A 13,338-nucleotide genomic window follows, 5' to 3' on the forward strand; every position below is an offset into this window, starting at 1 on the left:
AAGCGTAAAAGCAATGGAGATTATGGATGGAGAAGAGGGCTTCCACCGCATGTTATTGAGCCAATTTTTTTAGAACTTGCTGTTTCCACATGGTTTAATTTGGTGAACAAACCCAAGTTAATCTTTTTTTTGAAGATGAAGGTTAGGGTTAAAAAATGGAGTAGCTTTAAGATGAATGATTGGTTGAATATGAAAGGTTAGAAGGATGGAAGAATGGTTGAGGAGAAATCAGCATAATGAAAACGTAAACAGTGGGAGAAGTGGAAAAGATGTGAAGTGATTGATGTGCTCAAGACTTAGGGTTGTAGGAAGACAGAAGGGTAGGTTGCTTCTCCAATTTCAATTTTTAGAGTATGTTTTCCATTACATTGTAAGGTACACTATGTTTGTAATTTGGTTGTTTTAATTAAAATGTATCTACAAAATTTTCAACATAAACATTGTACCTCACATTTACAAGTGATGGGTACGTTGGACTTTTGCAATTTTGACTTTATTATGTTTTTAAGTCGTTTGGTCATTTTTACGAGAAAAAGTAGGTTTGTCATTTTTTCAAATGACAACTTTTAAAATACTATTCATATATTGATATAAAGGATGAATATTAAAAGGATTCCATTGAATATTATGACTTCACTCAAAGTTGGATTACAATTGAATTGCTTTATCTATTCCTTCTGAGGATAAGTTTGGTTCGAAACTTCGGCTATGTATTTTGTTGAGTGATATCAAAGGGTTAAGTACTGTTGAGCACGTTGGACTATCCAAGGGCGAGTTACTATGGGAGAGCATGGTATGCCAAAAGTTATCCCTCTTTCTATTTTATGTCCTTTGTCCATTTTAGTTAATAAGAATCTCTTATTGACCACTCTTACCTTTTTAATGCCTTTCAAAGAGATTCACAAGGAAACATGAGATCTTTTATAGGTTAAAATTATATTAAAAAAATATTTGAATCTTCAATTTACAACATAAACACTCTAATAATTGTCCTAAACCCTTCAATTTATACATGTATATATAGCAAAATATAAGTGATGGATGTTGATTAGACACTAATAAATATCGATTAATGTTAATCCCTAATAGAACTATAAAATTTTGTTATATTTGTAAATGTTATATATAGTATTCTAATTGATGGTCAAGGTTATTATTGTTATTTTGAGAACTTGTTTGAATCTTATTATTCTCTTTCTTTCTATTTTTGGAGAGTTAAATTGTAAATATATATTATATTACATACCTATTGAAATTTATTCCCTCCCTTAGGGTCGAATTTTTATATATTCACTTGAGATATATATATATATATTAGTTTTGAAGGGTAAAACAGGAAATATATAAGCGATGAAGGACACAAAGAAACGTACAATTTATTCTCCAAACTTTTAGATATTAAAAATTAGAGTGAAGAAATAAGGAAGTAAAAAGGTTAAAAAGAGAACTTTTTTTACTTTAGAAAGTTGTGGGCCGACCCACATGTTCTTCGTAAGGCCTTTTAGAGCCCACACGTCCTTCTAAAATAGTGCCCTACTTTTTCTATAAAACCATGTCTTCTACTCATATTCTCTCTTTCGACCATCTATTTCATTATTTCATTTTTTTTCAAAGAAAAAGGAAAAATTATATTCCACTTGGGCCAATGAGATACACATTATATAATAAACTGTTTTTTCTTATTTTTATATCTACACGTTTAAATTGTTCGAGTTTGCACATGGATGAATTGAACGCGCTAAAAACAAGAAGAGAAAATGAACTTTTAACTTATGTGATCACATAAGTAGATTGTGTCATTTACAATTGGAATATATAAACTCACTTTGACAAGTGTTAATAGAAGTTATTTAATATTTATGGTATATATGGATGTAGTTTGATTAACATAAATTTCAGTTTCTATCACGAATCTTGAGCTATTCTTCTCCTTCACAAATTGTTAGAATGTATGTATGTATGTGGAGGTCACATTTTTTACAATGTCCTTTTAACTCATTTAAGAATTGGAGTGTTCAAATAACTCAACAATTGGAACAATTTGGTAAGGCTTGGTTGGGTTTGTTTATTTTACTATATTTAAAAATCAAGTTTTTAAAATGTAATCATTAATATTTATGGTGGAGTTTGAATAAATATCTATTGAATTGGAAATATTTAGGATGGAGAGAGATCAGAAAGTGGTTTAAACATTCTTTTTATGAAAAAATTATTAGGAAAAGTTAGATATTATGATGCGCATGTGTTGTTGGATGAGGTGAGGGTAGGACCTTATAGAAACTTTATATCATGTCCCACCCAACAAAGTGACCCACAAATGAAGGGCAACAAAATTTAAAAGGAAGGACCCTACTACTTCAAATTTGTCATTTCATTATTATTATGTATTTATTTATTTCTTTATTTGGTTTCTTCAAACACATGAAGGGTCAAGTGATTGGGTTACACTGTTTATGTTCAATTTTCTCTTTCAATTTCATGTATGCTATGTTTGGTGCTTACTTGCCCTTTGGCTATTCCCATTTTTGAGTATCTATTCTAACCTACTCTCACTGTTACCTATGTCCTATCAATTTCACTTGCGTGTCATTTCCCGATTCCGCTTTCTCCCAATTCCCACCCCCTCCATCTAATTTTCCTTCTCCTTACTCCTTATCCCAATTTGTGTTTTTCCTTTTCTCTTTCCTTCTTCAAATTTTAAAAAAGTTTCAATTTCTTATATATATATATATGCATGCTTCAAATTTTGGATTTTTTATGAGTTATTGTATTGATTTTTCTAGTTAAGCCTTTTAGAATAGCCATACCTTTTTGGTAGCTACTCATGTTTAGAAAAGCTCCAACATTTTGGATTAATTTTAAGAATTACTTTGACTGTGTTGATAATACGTGATGTTATGTTGTTTAGCTCGAGATCATTAATTTTATAGTTTACATATTTATTTCTTGATTTTGTAGGTATTGAATTTAATTCAAAACATTCTAGGCCATAATGTCTATATTGAGACAAAACAAATCCAATTGGAGGTCTGGAGCGTTAACGGAGTGAGAGGAAACACAAAGTGAACATGTAGAAGTGTTGCAACGTTGTAAGGCAGAATGGGCTGGGGCTAATTGGTGTAAAGTGCATGGCGTCACGACACAACGAAGTTACGAGAGTTGGGCGTTGCGAGAATGTTCATTGATTCAACAATTTCAACTTAACAACATTGGTCTAGCTAGCTAGTTTACTTAGTTTTTGCCACAAATCTTAGTGTGAGATCAACAATCTTAATGTGATCAATTGATGGTTTGCATATTTTAGGATATTTTTCATCTAAACATAAGGATTAATTTGATTTATAGGATGTCACCCAAACTTCTCTAGACATGGTCGATTAGTTAAGAATTTGTTCGTATGTATAATATGCATGACAAATCAATGATTGATCAGTTGTGAATTAAAAGTAAACTAAACAAGTCTTGGACTGGGTGTTTGCATCATTGATGATTTTAATCAAATTGTTAGAAAAAATTCTAGGATAGGACTACGTAGAAAAATAATAGAAAAATTAAAGAGAACGATAAAATTTCAAAAACATAAATTTACGTGAAAAACTTTCAGGATAAAAAATTATTACAATCACACACAAACACAATATTTTTCACACACAGTATTTTTAATTCAATCCTCGTTCTCAATTGCTTTAAATTACTCACACCTTTTCTTACTGTCAATTTAGAAAATACAAAAAAAAATTAAATTGAGTTAATACACAAAAGCTCAAAATGGATTGGAACATTTGTACAAAGGAGGTGTACTTTTATAGGCTTGGATCCATCTACCCTCGTATAAAATAACCAATTTTGGATTCACCAATCATCTTTGAATTTGTGTTTTCTTGTCATTGTTTTAATTTATTCTGAAATTGAAACCAATTCAATAAACTTCATCTCTTACTTTACAATAAGTGTTGATCTCAAGGAAAAATTTATTGGTTATGTATGGATCGACTGGTTGCTACCTTAAAACTACTTAGTTAGAGTGAAAAAAGATACAATTATTTGGTTTGATGAAAAGGTTCGACAATGTTTTGGCCAATCAATAATCACATTTAATATTTCAATATGTTTCTCCTGTCCAATGTTACCAATAATCATACTGAAAATTTGAAAAGAAAGAGAAATGATAAAAGTAGTATATGAAAGAAGTTTACAAAGAAAGAGAAATGATAAAATATGAAAACTATAGCTGATTTATTTAATAAAAGATAGAGAGTAAATTTCTTTGAACAATAGAATGTTGTCTTCATTAAATAAATTTATGCTCTTAAATGTTGCATTTGTTTGTTTATATAAAAGTTACTGCTAAGGGAAAAAAAAACACTGTAAACTATAATAAACATTGTCTAATGGTCACATACATTTGAAATTTAGTTTTACCTTTCATACACCTTGTTGCTATCAAAATTGAGAAAATGGAAACGTCTCAATTTTGCATGACACTTGATATGAAAACCCTATACAATTTGAAAATTGAAAATCTAATTAGTGAATCCCTAATGTCAAATTTTAAAACCTCTAAGTTAATTTGACAACAATCCAAAGAAAATGACTAGATTTGAATTACCTTTTGATTGAAAACCAAAAAGATAAGACTCAATATTTTGAACACTCTCAAAGCAATATGAGACTTACTTGAATGTTTTGACATACAACTCAAACATGAATTGCAAATTCAAGAAGCTCTCTAAGGCTAATTTGATTTGAACTTTAAAAACCACCTTAAACAACTTAAAAAGCAAGTCTTAAATAGTCTTTCATTGAAAAAAAACTAAATTAATCGTACTTAAGTGTTTTGGTTCATACCATATCATATCCTCTCCTTTTAAAAGATTCAAATCCAAATTCAAATGAAAGACTTGTAATGCTGTACTTTTGAAGTGATGATCAGAAGAAAAAGAGTTTTGCTCTCCTTGGACTTCTCTTGGAATGGTCTCCCTTGCAAAGCAACCTTGTAGTTCAAGAGATGTCAAATGTTGATACCATCGTGGATTTTGTCTACTTTGTAAAGAATATTGGTTATTCTAATCCTCATTTTCAATTTGTAGTCATCGAAGAAATTTGGACGATCGTTGAATTTTGTTTCAAGGTTAAATGCTTTAACTTCCTACAAAAACTCAAAACAAGAATTAGATAATACTTTAAAATTAAGTTCCACTTAGGCGATAACAAGCTCTCTTGTGTGTAGGCTAAAATATGAACGACTCTGAAAAGATAATTTCATATTCTTTACGTACTCTCAAAATTGGCTCACTCCCTCAATTTCTCCTTCATTTCATAACATTGCACGTTATTGTCAGATTCTTCTTTTAACCTTCTCTTCTAACAGAGCTTCTCCTTCCCCGTTCTCTTTCTCTAATTTTGATTGCAAATTGTTCATGATTTTTATTCCCCGATGACTTTTGCTTCTTCATCGCCACAAATCTTTCTATCTAATTCTTCTTGGTAAATTTGCGTTTTCTTCTTTGGGTGATCGATTATGCTTTGGTTTGCATGTTTGTTCCATTGAGGGTTGACACATCCTACTCCGTTCTAATTGGATTGCTTCTGTGACAAACTTTCTTGTAGCATGCGTAGTATAGCCTCTCTAAGCTTTGTATCTATACGTTGAAATTCAACCAGCCTTTCTTTTAGATGAAACATGGCTTTGAGATAACTAATATGTTAGGATCAATTTCAGCATCTTAAAACTTATAAAAATATGTAAGCAGCTTAATTGATACAGTATGTTTCACCTACCTGCTTCATGTGCTTCGCTTCTGTTTTCTTTTTCTTTTTTTTCACTCTTTCCATCACTCCATCAACTCATTATTTCTTTTCATTTTTTCCTTTGAAACTCATCTCTGAATTCTTCGTCTTCTATTTCAATGATTTTGTTTTGTTTTTTTAAAACTAAATTTCACACGATTTTGAATGTAACCTCAATTTTTTTTCCAATTTCAATTCTTCCCTCCAGCGCCACACTCAATCAAAAAAAATATTTATTGTGTTTGATTCCTCTTCAATATTTTACTTTCGGTTCAATTTTAGAGTCAATTTTTTTTCTTTTCCAAAAACAAATATGACTCAATCATCAAAATTAAACATATACCTAATCTAGCCGAAGGCTATGACACAAAATGATATGAAATCCTTAGAAATTGGAATTAGAAACCCTCTTAACATGAGAACCCTTAATTTTCAATCATTAAAACCACTAGATCAACATGGTGATTGTCTTAAGATCAAATATATTAAACAAGAATGTAACAAATTTCTCACTCAATATTAGATCACTTCATAGAATAAGATAAGATGATCAGACTTACTTTAAATGTTAACTCAAACCTGCATCGCAAATTCAAGCTTTCTAACTTAAATTTGAAAGAAAGCCCAAAAGCTAAATTTGAATCATTGTGAAAACTAATTAATCAAACTTAGAAATACTTAAATAACCTCCAAATAAAATACTCTATACAAGGACTAAATTAACTCTACTTAAATGTTATTACAAATGATAAAAATAAAATATTAAGTTAACCCTACTTAAATGTCAATAAAATGATAAAAAAAATGAAAAATATTAAAATTACATCAAAATTATCAAATTTAGTTTAATTAATAATTTGATGCATAAGTGATTCGTATCAATAGAAAGTAGTGAATTTGTTTGAAATAGAGAAAAATGTGACTCACAAAAGAGAAAACTTGCATGTCAATATGGTGTTTGCCACAACCACCTCTCACGTTTAAGTTAGAGAGTGAAAGAGTGTGGAAACAAGGGAGAGTAAGATTTTCGCTACCTCATTTGAAAGTAATTCTTTGTTGTATAGGGAATGATTAACTTAATCAAATTGATCTGTTAGGGTTCCAGAGTCACTTTAAGATGATTAATATGACATATACTAAATCTATTTTGGTCCAAAAGTGATGCTTTAGATCGTGGAGATATGCCTTCAAATTAAATAGTAAGACTAGTAACTAAGTATATAAATTGAAAATTTTACAAAATTTATCAATAATAAACTTTATCTCTGATTGACTCTCTGTTAGTTACTTACTCTTACATTGGCAGTGATAAACTTCAAATTTTAAATCTAAACATTACTGTATTTTGCAATTGTATTATGTCCACAAATAATTTAAATTTGATTATTATCTTTGCAACTTTATCAATATTCGTGTAAACATTTCTTTAACTATTAATTGGAGTGTTTAGGTAAGGATTATCTTAAGACTATAATAATCACATACATGTTACAACAAATATTATTTTGCATTCTCCAATTTGCTATGGCCAAACACTATTTCAAAAGTTCCATTTGTAACGGTACTTACTACGTTGGTACTATTTTACATTCGTCATTTTTTATTTTCTTTGTTACTATTTTATTTTTTCAAACTAAAATAGTTTACGTATTAAACATATACTATTATAACTCAAGCTGAAATAATCTACACTTCAAACACAAACTATTGTAACTCAATATCATAATATAACTAACAAATTAATGCATTTTGAAAAGTGAATGTTTTTTACTTGGTCCATATAGATAACTTTCCACCACTCCAACGTCACACTCTAGGTTGGTAAGTTTGAATCTCTACGGCAATTAATATTCACATATTTAAGTCTTTTTTTAAAAAAGAAAAAGAAACTCATGCAATTGTGTTCCTCAAGGGGGTATTTTGGTCAATGTGTAGAAAAGGAAAAAAAAAAAGAAAAAAAAACAAAGTGGCAGTTGGGTAATAAAAGAACAAAGGGAGTGGTAAATAGAGAAAAAAGAGAGAAAAAGAGATAGGAGTGAATAGGGTGTAGGTCTAGTTCTGTAGTGACGTGATGTGATTGCGTCATCTTCCCAGGGCTTTCGTCATTCTTGATTGTTCTTTTTGCTCTTTTGCTTCCCTTTTCATCATTTCATTGCTAATTCTAATTAATTTTCACTTCCATCTCTCCTATCCTTTCTAATCCTTTCTTTTCTAAATAACTTCAATATATAATATTAAATAATTCCACTCATTTTATAAATCTAATAAATTACAAATACATTTTTATACAAATATTGTAAATATTTTCATTTCAAATCATTGTTTATCTATAATATTAGGTTCAAATATTATTTAACTAAAAGAAAAGAAAAGAAAAGGTCGATCTTTCTCATTTCAAAGTACTTTTAGTTTTTATTTTTTATTTTGCTTAAAATAAACCTTAAAATTAGTTTTTATTGTTGTTGGTGTTTTCAAAGCTTTTTATTAAAAAGGTATGTGGCCTTGAGATGGTAAATTAAAACTAATATAAAATCCTAAATATAAGTAACAAAATGGTATTACAACTTTATAACCATAAAATTATCATAGGAACCAAATTTTTAGATAGTATTTGTTAAAAACTATGTATATATAGAGAGAGATTATATATATATGGCATCCTCTAAAAAAACATAGAGTTACAATTTTCTTTAATTAATAAGAGGATTAGAGAGTGACATAAATGTATACTGTAGTTTTTATTTATTTTAAAGGGAACATAAATGCAACCTTCAACCACTCTTTTGGCAATATTTAATTGTTTCAATTCTTTTAAGATAATAAGATTATTTAACAAGATAGGTTAGTATTGTACAATTATTTATTTTTAAAGATAATAGTATAAAATCTCCATGTTTCGAAATTGAGTTTATTTATTTACAATTAGTTATGCTAGCTCAAAGGAATTCAAGGAGAGTTATTTCTCTTTTATTGTACAAAATATATTTTTAAAAAAAACCACATATTTTCACTTTTAAGTTTTTTTTATTGAGTTTTCAAATAATTTTAAGTCAAACTTAATTAAAGCGAGTTTTCTTGTAGTCTTCTCGTTTTCTCTTGAGTGGATCTAACTCATAGAGTTTTATATTTGTAATAAATAATGACAGTGGAAATATTTTATGTTCTTCTGATTATATGATAAATTTTTTTATATTTGATATTAATATAGTTATTTTTCATTTATTTAAAATTTATGCTCTTGCAACAATTTTTACACAAATATTTTATAATACATCTAAATATATTGTTTTAGTTTCTAAACATGATGATTAAAGATGGTTGATTATAGTCTAACTCAACTACAATCAAAATATCATTAACTAATTATAACAACTATCATCCAATTTCATAGTTTTTTTTGAAACTTTCATAAAACAAGGACTTCAATATTTTGGAATATTTTTTCTAAAATTAAGTTTGATAAATACTATTTCGAAATTGTGTTTACTATAATATTCATTACTTTTCTTTTATTTTCTCTTATTTTTGGATTTATTATTTTTAACCCAAACAAAAAATAAGAATAGTTTGCACATACTCTAAATATAAATAAAAATAGATTTATAAGATAAAATTGGACCTAAAGAAGGTAGCTTTTAATTTTGATTCTATAATCATAGAAATCAGTAATTATTTATTATTGGTGGGTCGTATTGATATATATGTGAATAAAAGAAAAGTTTAATGTGCACCTTGTGGGAATGTGGTGGACTCTAAATTGAATAATTATAGGTGAAAAAGGAAAGAGGACATTTGGAGGGGTTGTGAGGTTTGTCAAGTAGGTACCTGCCTTGCATTTATATCAACAAAAATCAGACAACCAAATCCCATTTAGATTGGCCTTTTTCATTATTATTTTTTATTTTTATTTATTTTTGTTTCATTATTATTATTATCCATCCAATTTTACTATTCTACTTCTTCTCTCTCTCTCTCTCTCCCTCTAAATTGACACACATTCTTTCTTCTTTTATCATTTTTCCATCTTGGTATTCACATCTTCTTCTTCTCTAACATATTGTTCATTCATTTTTAAACACACATATATGGGTTGCTTGAGTTTCATGTAATAAATTTGGTTGTTGCTTCACATTTAAAATAACGACTCTCCATCCATATAAAATTTAGGATTTAACTAATAGTGAAAGTTGAACTGATGATAGAGATTTAGTTTCTTTTTATTCAAAAATTTTCACCTTTTTTATTATTTATAGCAATAATTAAAAAGTTGACGCTTCCTAACTTCCAAATGGAAAGTAATGTTAAATATAATTATTAACTATTTGGAGTAACTTTTTTATTTATAGTTTGTATCTATTTAATTTTTTAACTTTCATTTTAAAATTATATGTAATTTTAATGTCAACTAAATAAAAATGTGATACATTCATTCATTTTCTATGTAAAATATGTGACACGCTTATTGGATTATAGCTAACAATTAGGTTAAACTCCATGGCTTAGGAAAGAGTTTTAGGGATTGTTTAGACTTGGTTTTTAAATATATATTTATATTCCATGAAAAAAAATGTGAAGTGGATTTTTTTTTTTCATTTAATCAAATTTTGTCATATTTGTTTTATTCTAAAAGAACCCTTATAAGTAAAGACTCATAAAAGTGCTTTTTAGGGAAGGAAAAGAATACAGTGAGGGTTTTTGAAGAAACATCTTGGATTAATTAATATTGAATGCCATAGATGACCAATTAAATGTTTGAAGTGGTTGCCCTCTACTTTGAAGACATGAGATTCATGCTCAAATTTCCTACTCAAATGGTCAATTTTTAAAAAAGAAAATAAGCAACAAAATAGAGTGCTAAATTATAATTTTAACTCTAAAAAGAATAAAATAAAAATTGGATGGTAAAATGTTTAATACACACTCGTACATACTTAATTTTTATGTTAAAGTACTAAAATGGAAATAAAAATTAAAAAAGAAAAAAGAATAATAATGATATCTAAAAAAGAATGGTCAACGAGGAGTTAAAGAAAGTTTTGGAGAAGCAAACTTCCATTTTGTCTTTGATGAGGTGGTTGCATTTTGCAGGTGCTATGGCTACGCAAATGTGGGGGACGATTCATTCATACTTCCACATCAGATCTTCGCCACGTCTCCTTTTTTATTTTAATTTTTCTACCCCCACCCTAAAATATAAATTAATTAATTAACTAATAATAAAACTAAAGCTTTTGCTTTTTCTTTGTTTTTATTTCCCTTTTTGGTGGGCGTCTGGTTGAAGAAGAAGAATCCCAAGACCACGTGGGTCACCCAGGTAGGACACACAGAACCGTGACAGCCCCAAAATTACATAGCGCCTCCCGACTCTGATTGGACTGTCGCCCAGCAGGTTCAATTGTCTATGCCCGTTATTTTTCACGCTTCTTACCGCCCTTCGGATCTTAATCTGACGGTCGTCTCTGATGAACGCTTTTCTGGGACCTACCTTCTTTCTTTTTTATTTTATCCAATTGAAAATTTTGTGGGCTGATTCTTTTATTTTATTTATTATAATTATTATTATTATTATGTACACTTCGTCCTTGACCCTTGGATTGACCCTAGACTACTTCTGTACTTTCTTCAACTATTACAATCTTCCTTTCAAATAGTTTCAATTAAGACTTTTTTCTAATTTTTGTATTTTTATGCCTTTTATATATACATATATATACTTTTTCAAATCTCACTATACTCACTTGGTTCGTGAGTAAAATTCTAGCGTCAATACAAATGTATTTTATCTCCAATAGTATACGACAAAATAGTAACTAATTTTAACCTACCTATATTTCTTTTTAAAGTTTGAAGCGAAATTACATAGTCGACTATTTACTGTTTATCTCTGTTGTTATTCCCCTATCACTCTTGTTGCTACTTGCCTTTGAATGTAATAAACTCACTAGCTTCTAGTAAGGTAGTTTGTTTGTCACCAAGTAATACCTTGTTTTAGAATTGGAGTTTCTCATGTATTTAATTTAATACCATGTATATGGCTATAGATTTTTTTGAAAAACTGTGACAAACATGCAAGCATAATTCTCATACAGAAATGGTAAGATGAAAGATATGATTTTCCAAACTAGAAGAAAAAAATGTTGAACAACAAATTTAATTTACAACATGTGTAATCAGAATGCAAGAGAAAAATTATACTTAACGAAAGAGCAAACACCAACTTAACATGCAAGAAATCAACGTGGGTACAATTTTTTTGTTTATGAGATATCGATAGACAACTCAATAAGATCAACACTAACGATATCTGTAGAATTTGATTTTACGTTCCACAGTCTTTAGATTGTAATGACTCCCCTTCAATTCAATCCTGAGGAGAGAAGATAGACCAACTATATGATAGTCTCGTCTTTCAAAACTTCGACATGCCAACACCATGACTGTAGTTTAAGATTATAATCGTTTATCTCATTCTCTAAATTTCTATAAATTAAAAAAAGTATGTCTTGTAACATCTTGAGTTGATTTCAAAATAACCAAACGACTTCATAAAAAGGAGTGATTCTATTTGAATGTATTTCTTTTCCAACACATTTACTCAACCATGATAATAAATACAAACCCAAGATATACTCCACATGATAGCTTCACCGGAACTTCATCAAATAATCTGAGAGTGTAAATATAATCACACAAAAAACAAACAGAAACATATATATACATACTATAAAGCCTGTGCTTTGTAAACAAAAAAAATTGTAGCTTTCGTTAAACAAAGTATGTAACCTGTTTCGATTAATGACCATGGTATCTTTCTATAATCTTCACGTTTTAACAGACATTAACGTCACAATCAACCACGTCAACAAACTAATCTTAAAAGCAAGAAAAATATATATAGAAAAATATATATAGAAAAAAAAGCTAAAAAAAATAAAAGAAGTATATAAAACTCTAATACAGTTTGAGATCAAACTTTGATTGGCACAAAATGTTGCTTTTGTTGATATAATTAAGTCTATCTATTAAATAATCTTAACAACATTATTTCATAATATACAAAAAAAAAAATCAATTTCTTACACACTCTAAATAGTTACAAAATCAAACATGTACTCAGTACCGAACAAAAGTTCATAGATGAAATTATTTATTAGCCTAAAATACTTTTTTGTTTTTGTCCTTTTCACTCTTAACTTTAGCTTAATCATAGCAAATATTTAGGAGGTGTTTGATGGAAGATATTAGTTATTATAGTCTTAGATTATTATAATTTGATTGGAATAGTTTGTGTTTAGAGTGTAAATTATTTTAATTTGAATTATGATAATATGTGTTTCGTACGTAGACTATTTTAGTTTGATAAGAAAATAATATACATTATAGCAAAGAAGAAAGAAAATAGTAAAAACGGTAGCAAATTAGAAGTTTTGAAAAATTGTTTGCAGTAGCTAATTGGAGACTTTTAATAATATTTATGGTAGCAAGAAGTGATTATTATAATCCTAAATAATCTTTATCTCAGAAGATCCCTCCTTACAATTAAGTACG

This window comes from Cucumis sativus, chromosome 1 (assembly GCF_000004075.3).
Source record: "Cucumis sativus cultivar 9930 chromosome 1, Cucumber_9930_V3, whole genome shotgun sequence".
Lineage (NCBI taxonomy): Eukaryota > Viridiplantae > Streptophyta > Magnoliopsida > Cucurbitales > Cucurbitaceae > Cucumis > Cucumis sativus.